Genomic DNA, 11,313 nt, shown 5'->3' on the forward strand with positions numbered 1-11,313 from the left:
CTAAGGACCTGGAATCCTGTCCTCCTCCTCTGCAGACCTGTGCCCAGGCTGGGTGTCCTGTCTTCCTCCTATTCTATTTCATCCCTCTCAATGTCTTGTCTTCCCCTTGGGCTCCTAGGATCCCTGAGTCTCCTGACCTACTGAAAAGTCCAGCCATAATCCCCAGACTTCTCCCCTCTTTCTGGTCTTCCTATAAGGCCTGCTACCTAGGATTCTGCCTTAGTCCACCTTTGAACCCTGAGTCTGGAGACCTATCCCTCCTCCCCAGCCATTTGCTCTGTTACCCTTGTGCCTCCAACATTTCAAAGTAAATGTTGGCCATTACCCAGCCAGCTACTATGTCCTTAGCCAAATGACCACCTCTCTAAGGTGCTCTCCACCACTAAACCTCCACTGGATTTTGCTGGCTTGGAGACCTAGATTCCTAGAAGCCCTCAGACAGCTTCTGGTAAAACAATATCCTCCTCTCCCCAGGACCTTCATTCCCTTCTGATCCTTCCCACTTACCAAAAATCTGACCCTTTCTTGAGAATCCTTCCCCTAGATACAGTATTTCCAACTTTGCAGACTTCTCCATTTCTCACAACCTCCTGCTGCTCCCCATAACATCCTCCCACACTGTTCTTCAATCATTCTCTCTTAGTTTCTTGTGAACCCTGTCTCCTCCACTCTTCTCTATAATCCCACTAACACAGGCTTCTATTTTTCCTGTCCTCCTTCTCCTGTCTTCTAGCTCCAGTCACTCAACATCTTTGTGTCTTTAGGGATGCTCTTTAGAGACTCAGGACCAACCAACCCTTACCTGAAGCCTGCAGATCTCTTGCTACCCTCCCCAAGCTACTCAAGTGATCATGTCCCTTGGGACCTCTGGAACCTGCTACCCTCAACTACAATCTCCTGTCTTCCTGCTTAGACCTTATGTCCCCCTGCTGATGATGCTACTGTTGCTGCTGCTGATGATGATGATTAGGATTGGTTTTTTGAGGAAGGGTTTCTTTGTGTATCCCAGTGTTCTGAAACTTTTTCAGTACACTAGTCTGTCCTCAAATGTAGAGCTCTCCCTGCATCCACCTCCCTAGTGCTGAAATTAAAGATTGCCATGCACAGTTCCCTCCACTCCTTCTTGGCCTAACAGACTCCATGACTTCCACACAAGACTTCCTTGCCCAACATGCTAGCATCCATTTCATGCTCTAATCCTGAAACCCTCCTCTTTAGGTACCTTCCCTTCTCCCTCATCTAAGTATTTTACCCTGCCATAGCAATGCAACCTGCCCCTTCTCAATTCCCTCTACACAAATTCCTAACTTTCACAAATGTTCCTCTATCTCCTATTTAGAATCTCATCCACACCAGAACCTCCTTCCAGTATTGTTCTCCAAACATCACAAGTATAGACTAAACTCTTCCCTATTACTAAAAATTACTTCTCAAGAAGCAGTACCAATTTTCTCTGAGTGCTGTCTTTGCCTGTGTACATGCACTAAATGTTAAGTGAATATAGACCAGGAGTGGGTGTTGAATCTCTTCAGGATTGCAGTTTCAGACTGTTGTGAGCCTCATATGGCTACTTGGAATCCAACTTTAGGGCCTCCAGAAGAGAAGACTGTTGTTCTTAGTGCTCAGCCAAATGTCCAGCCCCAAACTTTCTCATTCTCTCTGAACTTGAAATTAGTCTCCAGCCTACTTTCTTACAGCAGGCTACCATTTCTATGAGAAGAGGCTACCATTTTCCCTTCCCATCTGTCTTCTCTTCCCCAGTTTTTCTGACAGGCCCAGCTTCCAGTCAAACACAAGCCTCCTATCACAGATGTTTCTCCTGCCTACATCCTCACCATTTTCTCCCACATTGCTTTGTGCGCATCTGTACATCCTCCTGGTCTCTTCTCTAGATGTCTGTCCTTTCCTGACAGTCTACCAATCATGTGAGCCTCCAATCCTTCTGCAGAGAAACTCCTGTTTTCCTCCCAGGTTTCTGCTCCTCGACAGTTTTGATTCTCCCAAACCAGACAGAAGCCTCCTCTACATCCTCCATCTCTATTCTGCCCACATAATCCAGCCTAGTGTCTATCCTCCCTAGTTCGAGATCCTTTCTCCAGCATAAATTCCAAAAACCTTGTACAATATGTGAACTAGCCTGCTGTTGCTTACTCCAATCCTTTCAATTTTCTCCTTGCTGTATCCCTGTCTTCTTGCCATGCTGCCAAGTATGCAGCCTTCCTCTTCAGGACTCTGATCTTCCCTTTGACTCCTACTCTCTCTGTAGCCTTCTCTTCTCCAGGTCCCTGTCCTCCTCCCTGTCCTTCTAAGCTCTTCTGCCCTTCCCAAGTCTCCAGGAACCTCCTGTTTTATGCCCCAGCCTTTTATCCTCTTGGTGTGTATCCTGTCACGAGGAACACTGTGTCCCAGGATGGTCTCTGAATTTCTCCAGTAGTTTCAGACTCATGTCAAAGCCCTGTGCGTCCACACATACCTATAAAACCCCAGACATTAGCCCTCTACACCCAGCATATCTCATCATCCAGTCATCCTCCTTGCCTACTACTCTCCCTCCAAAATCCTGACTTCCTCAGTTCCCTAGGCACACGCTCAGCCTCCTATCCTCCTGCACAGTCTCGCCATCCTCTCAGACATCTCGAGTCTCCTTACATAGCCCTGACACCTAGATTTCTCCCTTATCTCAGCCCCTGACAGAGAATTCCTGACACTATTGACTTCCTCTCTAGACACTGCCCTCTTTCCCCCAACATTCTTGACAACTGAGCCCAGGCTTTCTCTTTTAGGAAGTCACCAATACTGTCCTATAGCCTTCCAACAAGCTATCTTTCTGTTCTCCATCTACTGAGTTTCAGCTGGACCCTCCTGGTCCAGATTCCTAGATACCTGGGAATGCTTCTGGTTGCTAGTTTCCTACGCTCCCCAAGGTAAACACTTTCTTCCTTTGAAACTTCTCAGCCGAAGAAGGCTTTTCCCACTATCCTCTGGTCTAGCATTTCCAATCTCCTAGACTTTGGCCCTCACTTCCCACTTATGGCCTCTACCCATTATATGTGTTCACCCTGTCCTTCCTGCATTCCCTTAGTTTACAGCAACCCGCTGTGTCTCCTGCCCTCCTCTCCATCACCCTCCAAATCTCGTTCACAATCTTGTGCTTCTCCAGACCCTTATTCCCTACTCTTTTTAGACCCCATCCTCATTACCCTTCTGTTTCCCCAGAGCCTCTATCTCTCCTAAGAACATTTGGTCCCCACTATGAGCCTCAACTCCTTATGATTATCATCCTTAGTCTACTCATGTCCTTGTGTCTCTGGGGACCTCCTGGAACTAGATACCCTCACAGTGTACCTCCTTATCTTCTGACCCAGCCTGTGTTTTTTTCATAGCCTTTAACGTTTCCCCAATAGCCTCTTTCCCCCTGACTTCTTTATTTCCAGAACCTGTGCACACCACGCACTAGTCAGGTACAGCAAACAGTTCACCTTCTGCCAGGTCTTCTCTAGTCTTATGATACCCTTCCTATTTTCCTTACTAACAACCTCCTGGTGTGTCTGCTGACAAGTCCATTTATAACTTTTCTCTGGTACCCTGTCACCTCCAGCATCATGGCCTCAGCTCTGTCTTCTTTCCAGCCCATCCTTCTAACTCTCCTCTAAGCTACCTGCATTCTTCACCACCCTCCAGTGTCTGGTTTCTTCCCTGAGCACCTGTCATATCCCTGAGCCTTCTGTTCTCTTCCTCAACCTTTAGCATCCTGCTCCACATTATGCCACTTTGCTGTGCCTCCTCCTTTCCTCTTCATCACCTTTCTTCTGTTCTCTTGTACTTTTCCCCAGAAAATGACGAGCATCATCCTCATTTCTCTGTCCTTCCTCCTCAGTCTACTGAACTTGCATTAAATCCAATATAACGTTCCACCCTCACCTTCAGGATCCTTTCTGTTTGGTCACCAGGATCCTGCCCTTCTGCCCAGACTCTTGGACTCTTCCTAATATTCAAAACGTTCTAGGCTTTCCTCTTCATCTTTCAATGTTTGCCCTGAGTATGCCCTGTTCCTTCAGCTTCCTCAACATTCTTCTGGCTCTCTCTATACTTCTTTCTTCTCTGGATCCTTCTATACTCTATTTCCTGCCTTTAAACAGAGTCTCTGACCACTTCTCCTTAGACTTCAACCTCAGAGTACACTCTTCTCAGCCATTTTATGCTTCTAGGCCTCTTTCTCCTCCTTAGGAGTCCTGTCATTCCCCATTCTCTACCCCTCTCATGAAGCCTTACCCTACACACCAGCCTCCTATCCGCATGTACAACTCCTAGCTCCCTTGAGCCCTCTTTCATCCCCTAGTGTCCTTAAGCTCTCACAGAGCTTTCTACCACCATCAAGTTTTCACCCGCTTCCTCAGTCTCCTGTCTTCTTCCCCAGACTCCCTCCCTTCCATTTAGCCTCAGACTCTTCTCATTTCCATGTTTCCTCTTCTTTAGCCTTCTACTTCCTCGCAGCCCTTTGGCTAGCCTCTACTTCTTGCTCTGCAGCTAATGTTCCTACACACCCTCACAGATCCTTATTCTTCTCCTCCTCATCCCGCTCCCTTCTCCCACCTTCATGCTTTCCTCCAAGCAGCCTGCTCTTCTTCTCTTGTTCCTTCCCCCTGTCCTTCTTTACCTCACTGTTTCCTTCCCTCCCTCCCTCAGATCCTACCCTGGACTCATTTTATTTCCTCCTTCTGGCCATCCAGACTTCCTTTATGCCTTTCTTTCCTCAGTTCCATCATTCTGCTCTCATCTACCCTTCCTTCTCTTCTGCCTTCTCTGTTTCTTATTCCTTTTCCACGAGCCTCTTGCACTGCTCCTCATCCCTGGACCTTCTGTTAGTCTCCTAACAAACCATCTACCTTAGACTCTGTCCTCATCTCCAGCGTCTTACCCCTAGCCTGCTGATATACAACTCTTCTTGATGACCTCCTCAGGCTTCCTCCCTTGCTGTTCTTTTACACCTCCTCTTAGCACCCTGCCTTGGTCCTTACTGTCCTGTCCTCTGCCAACCTGCAAACTCCTCTCAGCATTGGACCTTTCTCCCCAGACTACTACCCTCTTTTCTTCCTATAGCCTCCTTCTAAAGCCCTCCAGGCCTGTGCTCCTAGCCTACTGCTTTATTCTTAAGCCATCTGCCTCATTTAGCCTCTCTTTACCTGACCTGTTTCCCGACCTCCCCATCCCTGCCCACCTCTCCAACAATGGCCATAAACAGCCTATTCCTCCCTGCATGAGTCTTCTGACATCTTTTAAACACCCACTCTATCCTTCTAACATCATCTCCCACATCCAAGGCCTTTCTAGAACCTCCTACACTCTCCTGAGCCTCCTTCCAGCTTTTAACTATTTTCCTATACTTGGGTGTTGTCTAGCCTTTTCCTCCTGCCTCCTGAGCTTCCTGCCATTCTACTGATCCCCATCCTCCATCAGTCCTCTTCCCCTCAACTCCTGCTCTCTCCTCAGCCCCCTCATCCCTTTATTCCCCCCACCTAGTGCCTAGCTCCTGAAATTCCTACATTTCTTAAACATCTGGGCTTTCTCCCCAGCTTCCTATCCTACAAGAGAACCATCTGAGCTCCTTTAGTGTTCTACCCTTCTTACCCCCTCCTTGTTGTCCTTATCCTATAATTTCTGTCTCCCCTGAAGCCTCTTCTCCAGCCTCTTGTTCTTGACTGGATGTGAATCATGCTACCTTCCTCCCTTGCCACCTGTCTTGCTCCCCATCTTTCTGCCCTTCACAAACCATCTATCTGTCTTCCCTTAACCTTCCATCTTTCTTTAGCCATCTATTTCATTTCTGCTTTCCTCCTGAGCCTACTGTTCTCTTCCTCAGCTTCCTGGCTTCCCCAGACCCTTATACTTTACTGAGTGTCTGGCCACAGGCCACATTTGTACTCTGTCCCTGCCCCTCTCCAACATTCTGCTCTCATTTAGGTTCCTTCCCATACTCCATACCTTCCCCAGACCCCGATCTTAGCCCTGTTACTCCATAGCCTCTTGTACAGGGTTTCAGTCTTCTGTCTTTCCACAAGCTCTCTCCCTCACTGTAACCCTCATGCTCTCCACAGTAGACTTAACCCTTTCATAGTATCATATCTTCCACTCAACCTTCTGCTTCGTCACTAACCATTTGTCCTTCCCTCAAGCTATGAACTGTCCAAAACAAGCCTTGGGCTTTACTCCCCCCTCAACCCCCCAAGTCTCCTCCTGCCTCTCACATCCTTCCTGTGCTCTCTTCTCCTCATCCATGTGTCCTCTATAGCATTTGTTATCCCCAGCCTTTTGAACTCCTCCCACCACCAAGGCTCCCAGCCCCTGCCCAGCTTCCAGCTTTCCTTTCAGACTACTCCTCAGCTTCACTCTTCTTTTCACCTTCCTCCACCCTCTTTTTCATACCCTAACCCAGACTTGTATGACACTTTGTCTTCCTCATCAACAGGCTGCTCTCACAAACCATGACCCCTCCTCTAGCCAGATTTGCTGTGCTCCTTCTCAATACAATCCCTCACCCTCCTGACATGTTCTACAGTACCCCTGAACATCCTACCTTATTCCTCCAGCTTATACCCAACCTGAAAATCTTCCTGACTTTGTCCAGTTTCCTAGAATGTGTTTGGACTTCGTGTCCTCCTCACTGTTATCCTGTCCTTCTCCCAAGCTTTCTTTCTCCTTTCCTTCCCAGGCTTTTCCTTCCTACTGCCTATTTCACTGCCCTCCATCCTTTGAAGGGGAGTCTTTTTACAGCCCTCCTCTCTGACATCCTCCTGCCTCCTGTCCACTGGTTAGCCCCACCTCACCTCAGCCCTATAGTTCCAGGCTTCTTAGGTAACCTCTCAGCATGGAGCTCTGAGAGATCAGAACCATGACAGGAAAGCAGTCGTCTTTGAGTTCCAGCACCTGGTGGGCTGCTCCTCTTGTCAGGAGCTCCTACCCAGCTGCCTGCCGAAAGGCCATGAGAACTTTACCACTTACTACTGCAGAGAGGTCTCTGAGCTGTACAGTGTGGCTTCAGAGAGCTGTTTCATTTTCTTTAATCTTGAGGTTTGGCTTGAATTTTACTTCTTGACTGCAGAACCTAAAATGAAAGAGAAGCCTTTGATTCAGACTTTTTTACTGAACAGCATGGATGAGACCAACTGGAACATTCTGGATCCGTTCAACTATTTCCCATTTAGTGTGTGGGGGATAAGGAGGAGGAAGCAGAGGGTGGTGGTCCTATCAAGGTTGATCTGGAAGGGGGTTCTGAAGAAGGAAAGGTTTCCCTTTCCAGCTCTTGAATGGCAATCTTGGTTTGGAGCTTGCTGTGCTATGGCCACCCACTTTCCCACCCAGGGTACAATACGGCACCCAACAGAAACAGGAGGCAGCCAAGCAGTGTTTGATGTATAGAACTCACAGGTTTGCTTTTAACTTTGGGCGACAACATGTGACAACATCAGAAACAGCACCTCTGAGCAGACAGTGCTGGACATGAAGAGTTCATAACACATGGCAAAACAAGGTCAAGATTCAGAATTGACTGAAGCTCTTCTGCCTGCAATACAGACTGCAAATCAAGTGCTTCACCACCCCATCTCAAAGCAAGGGCAGACAAACAAAAGCAGTCAAGGGGACAGGGAAAATAGAAGCTCACAGACTACTCAGAGCCTTCATGAGTAGTAGTAGCCATCATGGGTCAGGAACACAAAGCTGAGTCCTAGTTCTGCTTCCATCCTGACTGATATCACTGGGCCCAGAGTCCACAATTTCTAGGCTACACTGGGCCTCCTGGATACACTGTACTCAGCCTATCTGGATAAGTTTTTCCACTCACCTCTCATATTCTTCCTAGTCTACACACATCCTCATGTCCCTCAGGACCTCCTGGAACCTCCTACCTTCATCCTAAGCCTCATGTCTTCCTTCATTGACTTTGGCCTGCTCCATAGCTTCTGAATCAACAAATGGTCATCTCTCCCTCCTCCAGACTCCTATGGTGATACCCTGAGCCTCCAATTCAAGCTCTAACCCTGTAATCTGGCATCCCAAGCACCTGTCCTCTTCCCTAATCTGGTCCATTACCCTCATATTGCTTCCCAAGTCTGCCCTTGGCTTCCCCTGATTCTCCCAAATTCCTATCTACCCCAGATCCACCTAGAATCCCCTGGACGTCCCCCACTCTCAGCAGAGCCTCTTTCCAATACTCAGTTCTCTGAACATCACAACCATCACCTCTATTCTTCTATTTTAGTAAAAATTAGCCACACGTAAAAATTATTACAATTCTTTCTGAGTGGCTGTTTGGTGTGTGTGTATGTTCAAAGTGGCAAGTATACTCCTGGTCCCAGATAGGTCCAAAGAGAGCATCAGATCCTCTGAAACTGGAGTAGTAGATTGTTATTGAGATGATATGAGTACTTCAGTTCAAATTTCCAGGCTATGGAGGGTCTGACAGTTGTCCTGAGTGCTCAGACAAATGTCCATCCCCAGACTTTGCCTGTCTACCTGAAATCGTGGCTCTATACTAAAGCACATATTCCCACATCAAACTCCCACTCTTCTGTGAGCTTTCTGCCCGCTCTCAAACCCTTCTTCCACAGATCACCAAGATACCTTAATCCTCCTGCCACCCCCTGGTCTGTTACCACATCCTTTAAGCCCCTGCCTACATCCTTGCCTTCTTATCTCCCACAGTTCCTCCTGCTCATTTCACCTGTCCTCCTCCCTATCCTCCATCAGTCCCTCCTACCATCCCACCATCCATAAGAGCCTCTTCCCATTGTTGTAAGATCCTCTTGGCTTCTGACCTGGCTCCCTGCCTCCTCCCCAGCTTCCCACTCTCCCCTTGGAAGGGCCCCTCCTCTACAATCTTAGCACCATTCTTTCCCACACCAGCCTAGTCTCCCTGGAGCATCTAACCCAACTTCCCCTCAGACCACTCATTTCCTCCTGAAACACTGTGCCATGCCTAGCCTTCAGCCCTCTCTTTCTCTTGATCCTGTCAGTTGCTGCCCTGTCATCCTTATACCCTGCCAAGAGTGCAGCCCTCCTCTCTAGCACTCTGCCCCTCACTTGACTCCTACTCACTCATTAGCATTTTAGGCTTCTCTCTGACCTGTAGCCCTTCCTGGCCCTCTGCTCTCCTATGCTTCTAACATATCCGGGAATCTTTTGCCTTACTCCCAAGTCTTTTGGCCTCTGTGTGAGTTCCTTATGCTCAACAGATTCCACACCCTAGAACCATCTCTGAATCACTGCCCTATGGCCCCCAGGCTTCCATCCTCCTGTGAACTCACTGTGATCACCCATACCCACATAAGCCCATAAGAACCTTGCCTTCTGTCCTGAGCAGTCTTGCCACTCTCCCAGGGCTTCTGCCCTCCTTTCTGGTCCCCTTGTGCAGCTCTGATACCTAGTCTTCTGCCTTACTTCAGAGTCCTATTCACCAAGCCTGGGCTTTCAGCCCTCCTCCCTTGCCATTTATTTTCTTGAACCTCATCCTCCAACATTTTACCCCAGACCTTTGCCATCCCCTAGACAGCTACCCTGCCCTTAGCAACTTGACCTCTTTAGCTTTCCACTTGCCATATCCTAAGCCTCCAGTGGATCTTACTGTTCTCACTTCCAGAACACGACACACCCTGGGAACTCTTCTAGCTCCCAATATTCTACTGTTTTGTTTGTTTCTATGTTTTATTTTTCGAGAAACAGTTTCTCTGTGTAACCCCGGCTGTCCTGGATTCACTTTTTAGATCAGGCTACCTTGAGTGTAAAGATCTGGCTTCGTCTGCCTCCCAGAGTGCTGGCATTACAGGCTTGCACCACTGCACCCAGCTCAATAGTCTACTGCTTCAGGGAACTTCTTTCCCTTGTCTCAAGCCTTCTCACTAGACCCAGACTAACCCACTACTGAACCAAAGATTTCCTGTCTTCCAGACATATGCTACCTATCACCTCCAGTGTCCATGTGATACACATGAAGGCTCAACCCTTGTCCCTCCTGCATTCCTCCCTAGTTTCATGCTCGCCCACTGTTTGTTTCACTCCTTCCCATCCACAACCATACACAGATCCCCATTTTTATATTTATCCCAGTACTCATTTGCTATGCTTTTAAGCCGAGGAACCTCACAGCCCTTCTGTCCTCCTACCCTCGTACAGATCACTCATCTCCCCTCGCTGCATTCAACCCTCCTGCTGCCCTCCTAAGAAGGCCCACACTCCCATACACCACAAGAACCCCTGATCTTGCTACCCTAACCAGAGCCTCTTCTCATCCTGTTCAGTCACTGTGCCTCTTCCCACATTCCCTGATCATCCTGCTCCCAGAGCCAGGATTTCTAATCCTCTAGACTTCTGAGATCACCTCCAGCTTCATGGCCTCTGCTCTGTCTTCTTTCCAGCCCCATCCTTCTGACTCCATTCTAAGCTACCTGCATTTTTAACCACATTCCGATGTCTGGCTTCTTCCCTGAGCTCCTGTGATGTCCCTGAGTCTTCTGTTCTCTTCCTCAACCTTTAGCATCCGGCTCCATATTATGCCATTTTGGTGTGCCTCCTCCTCTCCTCATCATCACCTATATTCTGTTCTCTTGTACTCTTCCACAGAGACCTACTAGAAGCATCATCATCTCTCTCTCCTTCCTCCTCAGTCTACTGAACTTCCATTAAATCCAATATAACCTTCCAACCTCACCTTCAGGATCCTTTCTGTTTGGTCACCAGGGTCCTGCCCTTCTGCCCAGACTCTTGGACTCTTCCTAATATTCAAAACCTTCCAGGCTTTCCTCTTCATCTTCCCATGTTTGCCCTGCGTTTGCCCTGTTCCCTCACCTTCCTCATCATGCTCTGGCTCACTCTCCTTCTATCTTCTCTAGATCCTTCTATCCTCCACTTCGTCCCCTTAAACAGAGTCTCTGGTTCTCACTCCTTAGACTTCTACAAAGTCTGAGTCCTCTCTTCTCAGTCATGTTATGCCTCTAGCCCCCGTTCACCTCCTTAGGAGTCCTGTCACTCCCCATTCTCTACCCTTCTCATGAAGCTTTACTCTACACATCATCCTCCTGGCCCTCTGTCCAACTCCTAGCCCCCTTGAGTCCTCTCTTATCCCCTAGTGTCCTTCAGCTCTCCCAGAGCTTTCTGGCCTCCCAAAAATTTTCTACCCCCATCCTCAGTCTCCTGCCTTCTTCCCCAGACTCCCACCCTCCCATTTAACTTCAGGCTCTTCTCATTTCCATGTTTCCTCTTCTTTAACCTTCTACTTCCTCCCAGCCCTTTGGCTAGCCTCTGCCTCCTGCTCTGCAGCTA

General features: G+C 48.3%; 1 long non-coding RNA gene across 1 annotated transcript in view; it reads right to left on the minus strand.

Annotated features, from left to right (window-relative positions):
• LOC132650063 (uncharacterized) overlaps positions 1–7,176 on the minus strand; it is a 56,140-nt gene extending 48,964 nt beyond the window's left edge. The window contains exon 1 of the long non-coding RNA XR_009588416.1: positions 7,000–7,176. This is a non-coding gene — a long non-coding RNA (uncharacterized LOC132650063). The remainder of the gene's footprint in view (positions 1–6,999) is intronic.
• Positions 7,177–11,313: the final 4,137 nt, after the last annotated feature.

This window comes from Meriones unguiculatus, chromosome X, assembly GCF_030254825.1.
Source record: "Meriones unguiculatus strain TT.TT164.6M chromosome X, Bangor_MerUng_6.1, whole genome shotgun sequence".
Taxonomy (NCBI): Eukaryota; Metazoa; Chordata; class Mammalia; order Rodentia; family Muridae; genus Meriones; species Meriones unguiculatus.